This window comes from Polypterus senegalus, chromosome 8 (genome assembly GCF_016835505.1).
Source record: "Polypterus senegalus isolate Bchr_013 chromosome 8, ASM1683550v1, whole genome shotgun sequence".
Lineage (NCBI taxonomy): Eukaryota > Metazoa > Chordata > Cladistia > Polypteriformes > Polypteridae > Polypterus > Polypterus senegalus.
Window position 1 is genome coordinate 188806980 of NC_053161.1, and position 16462 is coordinate 188823441.

Below are 16462 nucleotides of genomic sequence, written 5' to 3' on the forward strand. Positions count from 1 at the left end.
TTATTTTTTTGAAAACCAAATACTACATTTATACAATCACTATAGTTTGGTCAGCTGGTTACTTGTGAAAATTCAAAACATATTAATGCAAAGAATATGAGGATGTCAAACAAACTGAATTAAAATGTTAATTTGCAAAAAGACCCCAGCAGTTCAAAGTGTCAGCAGGTGCAGTTTATCTCAACAGTTAAAGCAGAAGAGCAGAATGGAGCAAATGTGAGAAGATAAAGCTGGTTCTCCTTGACAGCTCAGCGGTCTTCTTCTAACTGCTTCAGCACACACTGCACAAGGCGTCCTCCATGATATAGAGCAGGATTATGTGAGGAAGAGAGAGGGCTTGTCTGGGGCTGCATGGGGGGCTGGAGAATGTGACAGAGGCGTCCATCATGCCTTCCTGAACTGAAGCAGTGGGAGGACAATGGTGGAGTGTCATACTTTAAGTCCATCTGTCTGCACTCTGCTCCTTGTCCAACTGTCCTGGTGAAGCCCACTTTCACGCTGAGGTCTCACACTCCCTTATCCAGGCCCTCAGTAATTGGACTCACTCTTCCACTCACTCTTATTTTCCAGTTATGTTTGGTGTCCCTCCATTTGTTGAACCCATTCAGACCAATTCAAGGTCACTGGGCACTGGAGCCAACTCTGGGTGGGCTGTCAGTCCCTCACACTTTCTACACCAGCAGACCTGAGCTCTCCTCATCTTTTCTTTTTGCTCTTGTTCTTTTCAAATTGCTCACTTGTTCATGCCACTGCTTTCTAAAGAGGACATGAGTGGAGGTGACAGTGAGGTGATTAGTAGGGAGTGACAAAGAAGACAAAGAGACCTGTGCCTTGTGTGTGTTAAGGTGTCACAGAAGTCCAAACCATCACATGGTAGAGTCTGTTCAGTCACAAACAGAAGATGACATGAATTGTGTACAAATGAGGCAGTGACAAGGAGTGGAGCAGACACGGGTTCAAACAACACCACATAATGTTAAGGAGCAGTATGTTTATAAGGTTTCAGCTCAGACCTCCATCAGCTTGACCTGTGATGGCCTGGTGCCAGTCCAGAATTTGTCACTAATGCCAGGATTAGCCTCACTCTCCATCACCCTCCAACCACACTGCCCACCTGTGTTTGCTCCTGCTGCTCCCCTTGGTGGGCTTTGTGACACCAGATGTGGTCCTCTGGCTGGTGAAACTCAGGGGTCTCTGGTCTGAGCTTGTGGAGTTTAATGACAAGTTCAGAGTGACAGGGTGAAGAAACACAAGTGAGTTTAAAGAAGAAGCACACAGGCTGAGAAGAAGACATGGAGAGTTTATTGAATGTGGAGGAGAGCTGAGGGGTGTTTTCTGATATGAGGCGCTAGCTCCCTGGTTGGAATAAGTTCTTTTAAAATTGCAGCATCTTAAGTAACCTGAAACTATAAAAATATAATATTAAAGAGGCAATATCCCTCCCATAGTAATAAGGCGATAAGAAATCACATAAGAGAACATAACTTGGCTTTCTTTAATGATGATTTACACAGCATTACAGATGAAGATAGCAAGACTTTTACCGAGGAGAGATCTTAATGTATACAGTCTGCCATTTTTGTCGCTGCACTGGAAAGATTTTCAGGATCGGATGGCATAATCTTCCATCCATCCGTCAGCTTCAAAGGTGTGCTGGGCAATGTTCCAAGGCTTTCTACTTTTTCTCCATTTGCAGGCCCTAACTAAGGTAAATCACGCCATTCCAAACAAGGCAAAGAGAGGATTCAGTTTCATGCTGACTCTGACACACAGAAATAGTACAATGCCCATTTCCTAGTTGTTCTTGTCTTGTCTTAATGCTAAGCCCCTGTGTGCTAAATCTGGCCTTGTGATAGCTGAATTTGTGAGAAGAAGCAGATTTATAAAATATTTATTGTACAGAGCACAGTGACATATTTAACATATAAACTCATTACAAGGGGATTATAAAAGAATAAAGAGAAGAATTTAGAGGGACTGGACAGGGGCGCCGTCACTGGGGTCAGTTGAACACCACGTCCAGTTTTCATTTGTGTGAATATTCACCTGCCGTCCAGTACTGTTCAGCTCCTCCTGTAGTGAACTCAGGTTCTTCTTCTCACTCTCACTGATTTCATTACCAGACAGCCTGTGAAGGACACAAGTGTGAGTTACAAACATAAGAGGACCCCACCTCACACACTGTACTATCACAGTGACACGCCCACTCAGGTCAACTTCCAAGAATTCTCCTCAGTATCCCTAAGTCACATGACATGTGTGTCACCCTGCCGGTCACTCAGTTCTCTGTCCAGTCAGGTCACCATCCTCTGAAGGGCTTTTGGTTTCATCTCATCTCAGTGAAGGTGTTCTGCTCAGGTTGGGGGTCCTCCGTGGCTCCTACTGACAGTTTTATTTTTTTTTTATTCTCCTTAATTGTTTTTCATTTTTTTTATAAAATTGTTCTGTTCATTTATTATTTGTTTAATTCTGCATTATCAGTTATTTTTATTTAACTTTGTTATTATTGAGTATCTATGTGAGCATATTACAGTCCTGTCATGTATTTTGTTGTTAGATCCCAAGATGCAGGACCACCTGCACCCCAACTCTCTAAAGGCTGCGGCTCAGTTGACTACTCTCTGCTGTTTGGTGGTCTTTGTGAGTATTTTACTCTTTGTTTTTTATTCTGATTATTGTCTTTGAACCTTTGGCTATTGAGTTCAGATTCTCTTACAGTTTGTGCTCCTGTTTGTCTGCGGTGGGCCTGCCTGGGGTGACATTTGTTTGGTGGGCTATTCTAGAGGCATCACCACTTTATTATATTGTACTATTAGAGCAATCACATCAGAAGGTGGTCTGTCCAGGTGACATGGTGTTGACCCCTCTGTGGTCACTTCCTGTGTCCTGCTCTCTTCATTATTGTTCAGTCTCTCTTTATTATTTTCTTTCCCACTCCTTCTCACTCTCATGTCTTCTCTTATTTTCTGTCATCTTGTTTCTTCTTGTTGTCACCTCACCACCCTGTCCACTAACATTGACTCTTCTCTTTCTTGTTAGTTCCAAGTGATCCCCATAACCTTGTCCACCCTCTCCTCCTGTCCTGATCCTGTCACCTCTCCTCCCTGTGTCCTTGTCCCTCTGTCTGTCCACCTTTTCTGCTCTTCCTTTTCTCAGTTCATCTCACACTCCTCCCCTTTGTTGTTCTCCTTCTGTTGTCTCTCATTATCTTTGTTGTCCTCCCTGTCAGTCACTGCAGTCCAGCTCCACTTGTCCACTGCTCTTTATCCTTCTTGTCCCACTACCTGTCCTTCTCCTTCCTTCAGTCAGTCCAAGTGGTGTCCTGTGATCAGTCCGTCCATCAGGCCATCAGCTGTGACTTCATAATCCCACACACCTCACCGTGTTTACTCACCAAAGTGTCTTTAATTTACAGCTGGTGGTCCGCAGACCCTCACACAGCTGATGAGCTCCTGAATCTCCCAGTTTGTTGTTGCTCAGGTCCAGTTCAGTCAGCTGTGAATGTGGAGAAGAGAGGACTGAGGAGAGAGATGAGGAACATCCGGAGGTGATATGACATAACAACAGGCTGTGGAGTTAAAGAAAGAGAAGTGAGGACATGAGGAGGGACAGACAGAAGGCCACAGGTCTCAAAGGGTCAATGACTGCTGACATTTTTACTTTTTACTGAGCCTGTTTGAATCCGAGACCACCGCTGTTCTTATAAGTAAGTCAACAAACACCTGAGAGGGTCTCCTGCCTTCATGCTGTACTGACAGGTGAGAAGTCATTGAAACAGACACACGGACATTAATATTGAACATTAACCTCAAAGAAATGAGACTGACAGCATCCTGCACTTAAGAGGCCACATGGACTTGTAGAAGGTGACAATGGTGAGGGAGGGTGACAAAGTGGGATTTCTTTGTGTCATTCAGGACTCAGGATGTGTAGACATTTTGTCTGATTTGTAGGACATCATGCAAAGACAACTGTGAGACATTCTGGTCACTGCAGAGTTTAACACTCAGCTGTTTGTCACGATGGACTCTCCTCGTGTCACAGTAATTAGGTGATGACGATGACACTCTGTTGGTTTAAAAGGACAAACACTGGGCCTGACTTTAGGAGTGATGACATAATGGACATGGAGAGCAAGACTGACATGTGACACTTCTGTCCTCGGCCACTCAGACCTCACATACTGATCGGTGACATTGACCAGCTGACCTTTGTCCACTAAACACCTCAGTGGTGCTGAGCTCAATTTTCTTATTCCTTCTACTAATTTGCAATAAAGCTGGAGGACGAGCTTCAAATGGGCTGTCAGCATCCCAAAGTCCAGTCCAGTGGGCACAGAGGTGGCCTGAGTAGACTGTGAAGAGACCCCCATGACTGCTGACCACTGCTGTCCATTCCCAGCTCTGCCCATAAGTGATTTGATCAAAATGACAGCAAAGGAAATCCGCAGCACTTTATCAGCTGACTTCATGGGACATGTGGGGATTCACAAGAGTGACATGTTTGTGTCCTCACAGTTTGAATTTGTCACAACAGCAGCTCATTTCTTTATGTCATGCCTTTTCAATGATGTCTGTTTTATAAAAGTTAGGACAGGCCAGTGGACAGTAAGGGGGTGGAATACAGATGGTGGGGTCTTTACAAGGCTTTTATTAATAATTTCAGAAATAATCAAACAAAATGTTACAAATATGAAAATCAATGGACTTGGGTTTGAATTGTTGCACCGCAAAGGCCATCAGTCACACAGACGTCACAGATTGGTAAGGCGTCATCTCATTTGACAAAGATTGGAGACAAATGAAGAATGAGAGCAACACAGTCACAATGTCAGGTGCCAGATATATCAATAATAATAATAATAATAATAATAATAATAATAATAAAATAACAGTTTTTGTATTCTCCTTAATTGTTTTTATAACATTGTTCTGTTCATTTATTATTTGTATAATTCTGTACTATCTGTTATTTTTATTCTATTCAGTTATTACTTTGTATCTCTGTGTGTTTCTTGCACTTCTCTCACATTCCTTGTATTTTGTGGTTTGATCCCAAGACACAGGACCACCTGCCCCCCAACTCTCTAAAGGCTGCGGCTCAGTTGACTACTCTCTGCTGTTTGGTGGTCTTTGTGAGTTTTTTACTCTTTTGTTTTTAATTCTGATTATTGACTTTGAACCTTTGGCTCTTGAGTTCGGATTCTCTTACAGTTTGTGCTTTTTGAATGTTGTTAGCTTTGGATTGCTTTTGGCAGCCCCTTTGGCTCTTTAGTTAATAAACCTCGTCTTTTATGAAGACCACTTCTGGACTTGTCTCTGCTCCAGCTGGAGTTTTCACGGTTCTCCCTCTGGTCAGACTCACTTCACGCCTCTGAGACTCTTTTTGATTTTATTTTGAATTTAAAAGCCTGAGCTCCTTTGTGAGGCCTAGTCAGGCCTGAAGCCTCCTGTTTGCCTGGAGTGGGTCTGCCTGGGGGTGACATTTGTTTGGTGGGCTATTTAGAGTCCTCACCCCTTTGTTATATTGTGCTGTTAGAGCAATCACAACAGAAGGTGGTCTGTCCGGGTGACATGGTGTTGACCCCTCTGTGGTCACTTCCTGTGTCCTGCTCTCTTAAATTAATGTTCAGTCTCTCTCTCTATTATTTTCTTTGCCACTCCTCCTCAGTCTCAGGCCTTCTCTCATTTTCTGTCCTCTTGTTTCTTCTTGTTGTCCCCTCACCACCCTGTCCACTGATATCGACTCTTCTCTGTCTTGTTAGTTCCAAGTGACCCCCATAACCCTGTCCATCCTCTCCTCCTGTTCACTCTGCCTGCTGTCCTGATCCTGTCACCTCTCCTCCCTGTGTCCTTGTCCCTCTGTCTGTCCACCTTTTCTCAGCTCATCTCACACTCCTCCTCCTCTTTGTTCTCCTTCAGTTGTCTCTCATTATCTTTTTTGTCCTCCATGTCTGTCACCTATGTCCAGCTCCACTTGTCCACAGCTCTTTGTCCTTCTCATCCAACTGCCTCTCCTTCTCCTTCCTTCAGTAAGTCCATGTAGTGTCCTTTGATCAGTCCGTCCATCAGTCCATCAGCTGTGACTTCATAATCCCACACACCTCACCCTGTTTACTCACCACAGTGTCTTTAATTTACAGTTTGGGGTCCTCAGACCCTCACACAGCTGATCAGTTCCTGAATCTCCCAGGTTGTTTCCGCTCAGGTTCAGTTCAGTCAGCTGTGAGTGTGGAGAAGAGAGGACTGAGGAGAGCGATGAGGAACATCTGGAGGTGAGACGACAATAAGACAGGCTATGGAGATAAAGAAAGAGAAGAGAGGACATGAGGAGGGACAGACAGAAGGCCACAGAGCTCAGAGGCTCAATGACTGCTGGCATTTTTACTTTTCACTGAGCCTGTTTAAACCCGAGACCACCGCTGTTCTTATAAATAAGGAAGCAAACACCTGAGAGGGTCTCCTGCCTTCATACTGTACTGACAGGTGAGAAGTCATTGAAACAGACACACGGACATTAGTATTGGACATGAACCTCAAAGAAATGAGACTGACAGCGTCCTGCATTTGAGAGGCCACATGGACTTATAGAAGGTGACAAAGTGGGGTTTCTTTGTGTCATTCAGGACTCAGGATGTGTAGACATTTTGTCTGATTTGTACGACATCATGCAAAGACAACTGTTAGACATTCTTGTCACTGCAGAGCTTAACACTCATCTGTTTGTCACGATGGACTTGTCCTCATGTCACAATAATTAGATGATGACGATGACACTCTGTTGGTTTAAAAGGACAAACACCGGGCCTGACTTTAGGAGTAACAACATAATGGACATGGAGGACAAGAGTGACATGTGACACTTCTGTCCTCAGCCACTTAGACCTGAAACTTGTGAAGCTTTTGCTGTATTTTTTAATTAAAAAATGATTGATCTTTTAAATAATATAGTACATCTCCCCAATACTGATCCTCTTAATCCCTGGTTCTCCAAATTAAATTACCTGGATAGATTTACCTGAGTTATATAAAATCATTTCTCAACTGAAATCCTCCACCTGTGTCCTTGACCCAATACCTACACGTTTTTTCAAAGAAATTTCTGGCCTGCTAATTGAGAATATTCTTGACATCGTAAACTCATCATTAGATACAGGGGTCTTCCCAGACTGTATTGTTTCACTGGCCCAATGTCTTATTTGTGTTTCAGAATGGATGAGTAGTAATCTTCTCAAACTAAATAAGGAGAAATCAGAAATATTTGTGATTGGTAAAAATGGATATAATGAGGATATTTGAAATTAACTTGATCTGTAAGGCTGGAAAGTCAACACGGAGGTAAATAATTTAGGGGTAACTATTGTCTGTGACCTGAATTTTAAATCACATGTTAATCAGATTACTAGGACAGCATTTTTTCACTTAAGAAATATAGCAAAAGTTAGATCCCTTATAACTTTGCAAGATGCTGAAAAATGTTCACGTTTTTTTCAGTCAGCTAGATTACTGTAACGCACTCCTCTTGGGACTACCAAAAAGACATCAGTCATTTAAAATGAGTGCAGAATGGAGCTGCTAGAATCTTAACAAGGTAAAGAAAATCTGAGCACATTTCTCCAGTTTTGATGTCACTGCATTGATTACCTGTGTCATTTAAAATTGACTTTAAAATACTGCTGATGGTTTACAAAGCCTTAAATAATCTCACTCCATCTTATATTTCAGAATTTCTTTCACCTTACACTCCAAATCGTAACCTTAGATCCTCAAATGAGTGTCTGCTTAGAGTTCCAGGAGCTAAACTTAAAAGAAGTGGTGAGACGGCCTTCTGCTGTACTGCACCTAAAATCTGGAATAGCCTGCCAATAGGAATTCGCCAGGCTAATACGGTGGAGCACTTTAAAACACTGCTGAAAACTCATTAGTTTAACATGGCTTTCTCATAGCTTCATCTTAGTTTAATCCTTATATTCTGTATATTCAATTAATTATCATTATTATTCATGGTGGCTCCAAAATCTGTACTAACTCCTACTTTCTCTTCTGTTCTTTTTCTGGTTTTATGTGGTGGTGATCTGTGTCACCACCCCTAATCAAAGCACGGTGATGTCCCTACATTGATGATTAAAGACCAGAAGTCCACATGAGTGTCATCATCAAGTTCTTCCATGTGAACCCTGAATGCAATGAGGACTGATTGAGATCATTGATGTTAGGTAGAATGCCTAGAGGGGGGTGGGTGGTATTGTGGCCTTGAAACCCCTGTAGATTTATTTATCTTTTCTGTCCTCCCTGGCCATCGGACCTTACTTTTATTCTATGTTAATTAGTGTTCCCTAATTTTATTTTTATATTTTGTCTTTTTTCTCTTTCTTCATTATGCAAAGCACTTTGAGCTACATCACTAGTATGAAAATGTGTTCTAGAAGTAAATATTGTTGTTGTTGTCAAGACAAGCGAACAAAAATGAAGTGCAAATGCAGCTGTAATGAGAATCAATTCTCAAAGTGCCGCTGAATGCAGCAATATAAGTAGTGCAAACACATGAGCAGGCCAGTTCTATGTATTGTCACACATGTGTCCTCACCTGGAGATGACCTTCCTGTCTCTGTGAGGTAAGTGATACCACTCTGAGACGAGAGGGGGCGCTCACACTGACTGTCTCTCCTTATCCACCTGCAGCTCTGAGAAGAAACCAAATGAGGGGAACTGACTCAGCCGCAGTGCCCAGAGCTGCCCCTGTCCTTCTGGTGGGACTCTTGAAAAGCTGCTGACCCCCCAGAGGATGAAGTCTGTAGTTGGATCCAGAAACTCAACATGAAGCAAGCGCCATCATGTTCAGACAACTGCAAACTAAATTTGTCTATTGGTCAGAAAAGGTGTGTTTTGTTGGGCCATCACATCCACTTTTGTTTTGTTTCATTTGACTTCATTAAAGGGGGACAGCCAGTTGGTACCCCGACATTACAAAGCAACTTGTGCAGGTCTGTCCTCCAGTCACCATATCAGCAGACCAATATTGTCTGTTTGGATTATGTGTATTGTCCTTAATTATGTCCATTATATCTGGATTTATCTATCACTTTATATATAGTTTATTATAACTGTATACTTTTACCTATTATTAGTTGTCTTCATCATCATTTTAAAATTGTTTTCTTTCTTCCTTGTTTATTATTTCTTTATATTTCTATGTATTTGGCTTTGATAATTCATTTCTATTGCATACAGGGGCAGATCTACTATGAAAGTAATGAGGTTTAACCTTTAGGGCTAAGATGGGACTTTAGTCCACCCACTTGATTGGGTGTCTGCTGTATGAGAAGGGGCTTTAAAACATTATGACAATAATTAAATAGTGGCATTCAATACAGAATATTACTTAAAATTTTAATTTATCTTGTTGCTGATTGTGAAGGGGCCCATATAAAAATTCAAGCTACAGAGCCCCAGAGATGTATGCCTTATATATTCTTTTAAGTTGTATTACTTTAATTTGTATTTATATTAAATTATTCCTCTTTACAAATGAATATGCTAGAAGTGTGTATTATCATGTATTGTTTTCAAATATTATTACTGTAATTCCTCTTGTGTTATATTTAATCATTATCGTGGTGTCTGACGGAGATGTGGCTAACCAATAACATTCCTGATGTGAGTGTGGACGTTCTGGGGTCACAATCGAAAGGAGCTGACAGGGACACTAAACGCTGTGGCAAAAGCAAAGGTGGGGGACTCACAGTATGTATTATTATCGGATGGAGTAACCCAGGACATGTAACAGTTAAGGAAACAATCTGCTCTTGGTACATTGAACTGTAAGTGGTGGGTGTTCATCCATACTACATGCCCAGGGAGTTCTCATGCTATCGTAGTCACTGTTTATGTCATCCGCCATGTAACATCATACTCTTAATCACCGTGAGACTTCAGATGCAATCCCTGAATCTTTCATTGCCATTTCTGTTGATTTCAATCATACTACACTGGACTCGAATCTGACTTCACTCTTTCAGTATGTTGATTGTCCCAGCAGAAGGAACAGGACAATTGACCTTCTATATGCAAATATGAGGGATGCTTACCAAGCGACTCCCCTCCCCCCACTGGGTAAATCTGACCACAATCTGGTGTACCTACAGCCTCAGTACAAGCTGCAGGTTCAATGACAACCCACTACTACACAAATGGTCTCCTGAAGCTGGAAATGCTCTTAGGGATTGCGTTGAGTCAAATGACTGGAATGCAGGAACCACATGGAGAGGATATTGAGGGGATTACAAACTGTGTGACAGAGTACCTGAACTTCTGTATGGGTGACACTGTTACTCCTGTTAAAACTATAAGTTGCTTGCTAATAATAAGCCCTGGGTTACCAGTGATGTTAAGGGCCTTCTTACAAGAAGAAGAGAACTTTCAAAAACAAGGAACAGGCAGAGCTCAGGAGTGTACAGAAGGAACTTAAGGTTCAACTAATGGAGGCTAAGGAGTCCTACAGGAAGAAGGAAGAGCATGTGCTGCAGAAAAATAGGGATGGTATGAAGACCATCACAGTTTATAAGCCAAGGAGCAGCTGTATAGCAGAGAACCATGTGGAGCTACTCACCCACCCCACCTCAAAGCTGCCAGTATAGATCATGTAGCCCTCTCCCCCCTACCAGGGAGGCAGCATATCAGGATGTGTCAATAGCCCCCCTTCTTCTCTATCCACTGTTTCTCACACCATCACTGCTGATGAGGTTCAGAATGGATGAATAGTAACTTTCTCAAGTTAAATAAAGAGAAAACTAATATCTTAGTAATTGGCAATAATGGATACAATGAGGCTATTAGAAACAAACTGGATACATTAGGATTAAAAGTCAAGACGGAGTTAAAAAGCTTAGGGGTGATTGTTGACAGTAATCTGAATTTTAAATCGCATATTAATCAGACCACTAGGACAGCATTTTTTCACCTAAGAAACATAAGTAAAGTTAGACCTCTTATATCATTGAAAGATGCTGAGAAATTAGTTCACGCGTTTGTTTTCAGTCGACTAGATTATTGTAACGCACTCCTCTCAGGACTACCCAAAAAAGACATAAATCGTTTGCAACGTGCAGAATGCAGCTGCTAGAATCCTAACTAGGAAAAGAAAATCAGAACACATTTCTCCAGTTTTGATGTCACTACACTGGTTACCTGTGTCATTCAGGATTGACTTTAAAATACTGCTTATGGTTTATAAAGCCTTAATAATCTCACCCCATCTTATATATCGGAATGTCTGACACCCTATATTCCAAATCGTAACCTTAGATCCTCAAATGAGTGTCTCCTTAGAATTCCACGAACAAAACTTAAAAGAAGTGGTGAGGCGGGCGGCCTTCTGCTGTTATGCACCTCAAATCTGGAATATCCTGCCAATAGGAATTTGCCAGGCTGATACAGTAGAGCACTTTAAGAAACTGCTGAAAACACATTACTTTAACATGGCCTTTCTAAAACTTCAATTTAACTTAATTTAACTTAATCCTGATACTCTGTATGTTCAATTCATCATAATAACTGTTCATGGTGGCTCTAAAATCCGTACTGACCCCTACTCTCTTTTCTGTTTCTTTTTCCGGTTTCTTTGTGGTGGTGGCCTGCACCACCTCCACCTACTCAAAGCTTCATGATGCTCCAACAATGATGGATGGATTAAAAGGCAGAAGTCTACGTGACCATCATCATCAAGCCCTTCTGTGAGAACCCTAAATCCAAAGATGACTGTTTCATTTATGTTAGGTAGAATGCCCAGAGGGGACTGGGCGGTCTCATGGTCAGGAATCCCTACAGATTTTATTTTTTTCTCCAGCCGTCTGGGTTTTTTGTTTTTTCTGTCCCCCCTGGCCATTGGACCTTACTCTTATTCGATGTTAATTAATGTTGACTTATTTTGTTTTCTTATTGTGTCTTTTATTTTTCTATTCTTTATTATGTAAAGCACTTTGAGCTACTGTTTGTATGAAAATGTGCTATATAAATAAATGTTGTTGTTGTTGTTGTAGAGGAGAACTGAGAAAGCAGCTGGCCCAGATATGCCCAAGACTGAACCCCTTCAGCCGATCTTTAACCTGAACCTTTGATATTGTGGGGGGGAGGGGGGTCCTCACACTGTAGAAAACCTCATGCCTTATCCTGGTTTCCAAGAAAGTGAGATCTAGTGAACTCAATGACTTCACGCCTGTGGCCGTCCCATATCATGAAGATCCTGACTACTTCTTTATCTCCTCAGACCACAGGTTATTCACACACTAGACCCCCCCAGTTTGCCTATTTGCCTATCGAGAGAAGTTGAGTGTGGATTCTGTATGTTCTCCAGCAGACCCACTTGCATGCTGACAAAGGATGTAGTGCTGTGAGGGTCATTTTCTTTGACTTTACCTTCACCTTCAACACCATCCAGGCCATCTTACTGAGGGGCAAGCTGTCCATGGTTAGAGTGAACTCACAACAGGTGAACTGGATTACAGATTACCTCACTGGAAGACCCCAGTTTGTCGGAAGACCTGTGCAGACTGTAATAAGAAGCACAGGAGCTCCACGAGTGACTGTTCTTTCCCCTTTCCTCTTCACCCTGAACACATGGGACTTTAGTAACAACTCTTGGACATGACACGTGCAGAAGTTCTCAGATGACACTGCCATTGTGGGGTGTGTCAGGGGTGGACAGGAGAAGGAGTACAGGGGTCTGGTGAGTGACTGTGTGGGATGGTGTTGGTCAAACTAACTGTGGCTGAACACCAAAACCAAGGAGATGGTTGTGGACTACTGCAGGAGGCTGAGCTCCTTTAACATATGAATGTAAGAAACTCCCGCAGGTGTTCCATCAGTCAGTGGCTGCCAGTACTCTCTTCTACGCTGTGGCATGCAGGTTGCTTGAAGAATAGAGATGCTAAGTGTATTGACAAGCTGATCAGGTGAGCAGAATCTGTGGCTGACATGGAAATTGACTCTCTGGTGATGGTGGCAGAGAGAAGGACACTGTGCAACCTGCTATCTGTTATGGACAATGAACATCACCCACTATACACCACCATAATTAATCAGAGGAGTTTGTTTATTGGTAGGCTGCTATCACAGAACTGCAATATGGACAGATATGAAAGATCTTTAGTCCTCACAGCCATTAGACTCTTTAACTCTATCTAACAGTGGTGGACAGTGGTTGAGTTCTGAGCCTGTGTTGACATCAGTGAAGATCATGTGTGTATAACAATATCAAAAAGGCGCTATATACTGGATTATTGAGAAAGTCATGTGATAGCCTACGCTTATCAGGTGGTGACATTCTTGTTTTAATGTCCCACAAGAGGCACAAGTGTGAGTTACAAACACAAGAGGGCGCCACTCCTCACACTGGAGTATCTCACTGACAAGCCCACTGAGGTCACCTTCCCAGAATCCTCTCAGTGTCTCTGACGTCTACTGCACAATATGTGTGTGTTCACCTGTCAGTCACTAAGCCCACTGACAGATATTTGTCGATGTCCTGTGTAGACCTGAGGGTCATGTCTTGTTGAATGATTTCGGCCTGTTCAGTCCACTTGGCTATAATAAGCGATCGCTTCCTGTGTCTCCCACCTTACTGTCCACACTGCCTTCAGTCCTAATCCTCTCCTCCCTGTGACCTTCTCTTTCTGTGTATGGCTGGCTGGTCATTTCTACTGCTGCTGTCCACCTTTTCTCCTGTTCCTCTGTCTGTCCTCCTCTCTCTCCTTTCTTCTGTTCCTCTGCCTTGTCCTCCTCTTTTATTCATCCTTTTCTTCATTCTGTTCATCTCCTTCTCTTGTCTCTCTTTATCTTTGCTCGACTATTCTCTTTGTCCTTTTTTATCACTTCAGTCCAGCTCTAGCTGTTGTGGCGGACGCCTGGGGTCCATGGAATGTGCAATACCTCCCCCTGGATGCTAGATGGCATTCCCGTTGGGCTGGAACAGTGCCTCTGTTTCCCACAGGGCTCCTTGGGAATTGGAGTTGGGTGCAGCCCTGTTGGGTCCTGCAGGCGCCGCTAGGGACTCCTGAGGCCGTATGGGTAGTGTATTCACCACACCTGGAACTGCAGGAACTCGGCAGTCATAAGGGACACCGCAGTCTGTCCTGATTAAACACAGCATTTGTGTTGTGAGAGTGGAAAAGTCAGAGTGATAATGTGACAAGAAATAAAATTCATGAGACACACACACACACACAGACACACACAGACACACACACACACACACACTAACACACACACACACTTGTTGTTCACTTACTTCAGTTTCTCTAATTTGCAGTTTTCACTCCTCAGTCCCTCACACAGCTGATCCACTCCTGAATCCTCCATGTAGTTTTTACTCAGGTTCAGTTCAGTCAGTCGTGAGTGTGGAGAAGAAAGAGCTGAGGAGAGAGCAGAGCAACATCTGTAGGTGAACCAACAATCAGACAGGCTGTGGAGAAAAACAGAGAGAAGTGAGGGCATCAGGAGAGACAGTAAGACAGACAGACAGACAGAAGGACAAACAACACAAAGGTTCAATGGCCACTTGTATTCTGACTTTTCACTGAAGTGCAGTGTGAACACGAGACCACTGCCATTCTTATAAAGTAAGGCGCTATATACCTGACAGGGTCTCCTGCCTTCACGCTGGACTGACTGGTGCCAAGTCATTCAGACTGACATGTGGACATCAACACTGGATAAGAACGTCACAGACATGAGACTGATGGTAGCCTGAATTTGTGTGACCAGATGGACTTGTCACAGGTGACCATGGAGTCAAACTGGAATTATTGCCTGTCATTTACCACTCAGGGCTGGCAGCTCTAGTAGTGACCAGCAGCAGGTCTGTTTGTCTCTGTCTTTAATGAAATTTTTTATTTATTGTCATTAATTTTTAATCATGGGTTCATTTTCTTCATGGGGATAAGGGAATATATGTTTCACTGAAGTAACTCAGCCGCAGGGGATGCACAAACCAGTGTGTTTCTTCATGCCGGTCCCAAGCCTGGATAAATGGTGAGGGTTACATCAGGGAGGGCATCCGGTGTAAAATTTTACCAAATCAATATGTGGACAATACAAATTTCCATACAGGATCGATCGAGCCCCGGGTTAACTATGACCACCACCAGTACTGTTAGCCAACCGGGTGCTGGCGGATATTGGGCTACTGTTGGCCGAAGAAGACGAGGGGGGAGATGTGTCCGGAAGCAGGACGAGAGGAGGAAAGTAAAGAGAGTGGAACTGAGGGTAGGAACTTTGAATGTAGGCAGTATGACTGGTAAGGAAAGAGTTAGCAGATATGATGGAGAGAAGGAGGGTTGATATATTATGAGACTAAATGGAAGGGGAGTAAGGCCAGGTGGACTGGAGGTGGACTCAAGTTGTTCTGTCATGGTGTGGATGGAAGGAGAAATGGGGTAGGAGTTATTCTGAAGGAACAGTATGTCAAGAGTGTCAGACAGAGTAATGATTATGAAGCTGGAAATTGGAGGTGTGATGATGAATGTTGTTAGTGTATATGCACCACAAGTTGGGTGTGCAATGAGTGAGAAAGAAGATTTTTGGAGTGAGTTGGATGAAGTGATGAACAGCATACCCAAGGGACAGAAAGTGGTGATTGGAGCGGATTTCAGTGGGCATGTTGGTGAAGGGAACAGTGGAAGGTGAGAAGGTGATGGGTAGGTATGATATCAAAGCGGGGAATGAAGAAGGTCAGCGGATAGTGGATTTTTCCAAAAGGATGGACATGGCTGTGGTGAATACGTATTTAAAGAAGAGGGAGGAACATAGGATGACATATAAGAGTGGAGGAAGATGCAAACAGATAGATTACATCCTATGCAGAAGAGTCAATCTGAAGGAGATTGAAGACTGTAAAGTGGTGGCAGTGGAAAGTGTAGTTAAGCAGCATTGGATGGTGGTCTGTAGGATGACGTTGGATATCAAGAAGACAAAGAGAGTGAGGGCAGAGCCAAGGATTAAATGGTGGAAGCTGAAAAAGGAAGACTGCAAGGTTGAGTTTAGGGAGAAGGGGTGACAGGCACTGGGGGGCAGTGAAGAGTTACCTGACATCTGGGCAACTACAGCGGATGTAGTAACAGTGACAGCAAGAAGGGTGCTTGGCGTGACATCTGGACAGAGGAAGAAGGATAAGGAAACCTGGTGGTGGAATGGAGAAGTACAGGAGAGTACACAGGGGAAGAGGATGGCAAAGAAGTTGGATAGTCAGAGAGATTCAGAAAGTAGACAAGAGTACAAGGAGATAAGGTGCAAGATGAACAGAGAGGTGGCGAAGGGTAAAGAAAAGGCGTATAATGAATTGTATGAGAGGCGGGACACAAAGGAGGGAGAAAAGGACTGGTGGGCTACAGAGAGGGACCGAGCTGGGAAAGACTTGCAGCAAGTTAGGTTGGTAAAGGATAAAGATGGAAACAAACTCACAAGCGAGG

The 16462-nt window shown here is 43.1% G+C and overlaps 1 long non-coding RNA gene across 1 annotated transcript; it reads right to left on the bottom strand.

Moving 5' to 3' along the window:
• Positions 1–1474: 1474 nt before the first annotated feature.
• LOC120534536 lies at positions 1475–14318 on the bottom strand. Its single transcript, XR_005634788.1, has 4 exons — positions 14284–14318; positions 6122–6295; positions 3395–3568; positions 1475–2128 (listed from the first exon to the last, which is right to left on the bottom strand). It is a non-coding gene; the product is annotated as an uncharacterized LOC120534536 (long non-coding RNA).
• Positions 14319–16462: the final 2144 nt, after the last annotated feature.